Source organism: Rhipicephalus sanguineus, chromosome 5, assembly GCF_013339695.2.
Source record: "Rhipicephalus sanguineus isolate Rsan-2018 chromosome 5, BIME_Rsan_1.4, whole genome shotgun sequence".
In the NCBI taxonomy this organism is placed as follows: Eukaryota; Metazoa; Arthropoda; class Arachnida; order Ixodida; family Ixodidae; genus Rhipicephalus; species Rhipicephalus sanguineus.
Window position 1 is genome coordinate 3,257,417 of NC_051180.1, and position 2,612 is coordinate 3,260,028.

Here is a 2,612-nt window from a genome sequence, read left to right on the forward strand (position 1 = left end):
CCCGTGTTTTGTTGCCGTTGAGTTTGCATTTTATGAGAGCGACGCCTGCGAATGGGTTCGCATCAGTGAGAGCAAATGACTCATCACCTGTCTTGTTGCCGTCAATGGACATCGCCCCACTCTAGCTAAATCATCTTCCGGTGTGAGTGTGGGCAGTAGATGTAGGCGGGTTAACTTGAAAGTTGTATTCATGAATACTGTACTCGTGAATAAACCATAGTAGTTCGCGTGACTCAGCCGCACCTGACATCATCGCATGAGTACATTCATCTATATTATCTCAGTCACACCGAAAACGTCGGATTGCGTGCGATTCCGATCGGCGCCGATCTCTATCAAGAGTGCCCGGTGTGACACAGGCGCAGTAATAAGCGTTGGGAGCGGCCCGCTGCGCGCTAATCGCGCGTACCGAAGGACTAAAATAAAGTTGTTCATCCATCCATCCATCGTGAGGTTGTGTGCCTAGACGAATATACATAAATGTGTCCGCGGCTGTGATAAAAGGCAGGTTTTTGGCTCCTGTCGAAAAGCCGAATTGCACGACTTCTCTATCCAGCGGATCAGGCAATTCTCCTCGCGGCTGCAGTTTCTGCTTGTACCTCTCCCGTGCGACGTCGTCGAGCCCCTTCATGCAGACGCTAGACATCGCTCTAAACACATCTGAAGGAATGCGCCAGAAATAATAGAGCAACAAACTCAAACACACCAGGAAATACGGCCGGGACCATTGAAAAAGTATTACCGGAAGTGGCGCACCGGAAGTCTTCTTGGGCAGGCCGTTCGGTGCACGCCAGTTTGTTTACAAACAGCGAAACCGTCTATATGGGGTATGCACTGTACCTTGATCCGCGAGGTGGCGATAGCATCGCCGGGCAGCGATGCCATTTTGGCGGTCCGGCCGTTCGTGAGCGCAGTAGCAGGTAGCAGTACCGGCAGTATCGGGCTACGTTCTGTGTGCGTTCTGCTTAGCCCACGCACAGCAGTAGAGAGTTTTAGTGCTGGGGACCCCAAGCCACCTGCGTACGCACGCTCTTGCCTTCCTTTGTACTCCCAGCCGCCTCCACGGAGAATACAAAAGAGCGCAAGGGCCCGCGCGCCCCCATGCCCGCGGGAACCCAGCACTAAAACTCTCTAGTGTCTCGTGCGCGTGCGTATTTATTACGTGAAAATCTTTGAACGAATTTATTTGCGTGTGCGGAGAGACGGTACGTGCCGTGGTTGCACGTCAGCCAGCTGCGACAATGGTGAACTGCGCCGTGTTTGGTTGTAACAACCACGCGAAAAAGAAGCCCGTGGATCAGAATGCTGCCTCTGTAGGTTTCTTTTTCATACCAAAGGCCAGCTTTGCAGGTGCAGTGAGCAGCTTGTGCCTCACCGTCTTCTTTGGTGAGAAGCCACGGCGTAAGGAGCTTTTCATTAACTGACTGAATGACAAACCTGGGAGTACAAACAGACAACTTCAGTGATGTGACCTAAACATTTGAAATAAATTAGAAAGCTATCGTAGCTGCAAAGTTGGAACACTAAGAAATGTTTGAATAAAGCAACGTCAACGCTGATTTGCACGACGTAAGTGATCGACGCAACGCGGATTCTTAAATTCTGGCGATCGCGTTTAACGCGGAATGGAGTTAGATCATACTTAATCCTTCAGGAAGCTGCGCGTCGCCCTAGCTAGAACTGTCGCTTAACGCTTGCGATAACTCAGCTACACACGAGCAAGGCAATCAGCGGTTGTTGAAATGCGAAAACCATTTAGAAACAGCCACTGGCAAGTGCCGTAATCCCTTCCTGCCCTGACGTCCCGTTACCGTGTTTACGGGTTTCACACGGCGCTAGCACGATAGAACAAACGCGATTAGAAATAAACGGGAAAGCCGGCTTCCTTTTCTGACAACAGCGATTGTGCTGTACGGCAGAACTTCGACACCTGCACTAAAAAGCTGCGATAAATCGACTACACACTAGCACCGCACGCAGCGGTTGTTGAGAAGCAAAAACCATTTGAAAACAGCACTGCAGCAATTGCTGTGATCTCTTCCCTGCCATTACATCCCGTTACTGGGTTTACAGTATCGGCAGAGCGCTCGCACGGCACAATAAACGCGATTACAAGTGGACGAGGGAAGTCTGTTTACCTTTCCAACTACAACTATCGTGCTGTCTTGGAGAACCTTGACACCCGGCTGCTGAACCCATCCGCTGATGAGATAGTTGTGACCGTGCATGGATTTATAAGCTTTCATTTGCTCACGCGACACAAAACTTGTCTCATGAACAAGGTAGTCCTTTATGTCGGTGAAGTCGACCCGCGGCAGCAGGGCAACATCGGATTGAAGTTCAGCGTCTTCGAGTTCGAGTGGGTCTACGCCGCCGCACAGACGACCTTTCTCCAGGTAGCGAAATCGCGCAGGTTTATCTAACCCACGTGCGTATGCGCTTAAATCCATTGCAGGCCACAGGTGCACCAAGAAAAGCGAAAAAACAGATAGTTCCACAGTGCCACCGTGAGCGCATCGAACCACCGAGACCGCCAAAATGGCGGCATCCTGGAACGACGCTAGCGCTCCTTGCGGATTTGAACGCTTCCCGATTGCTTTCTCTTTCGGGTC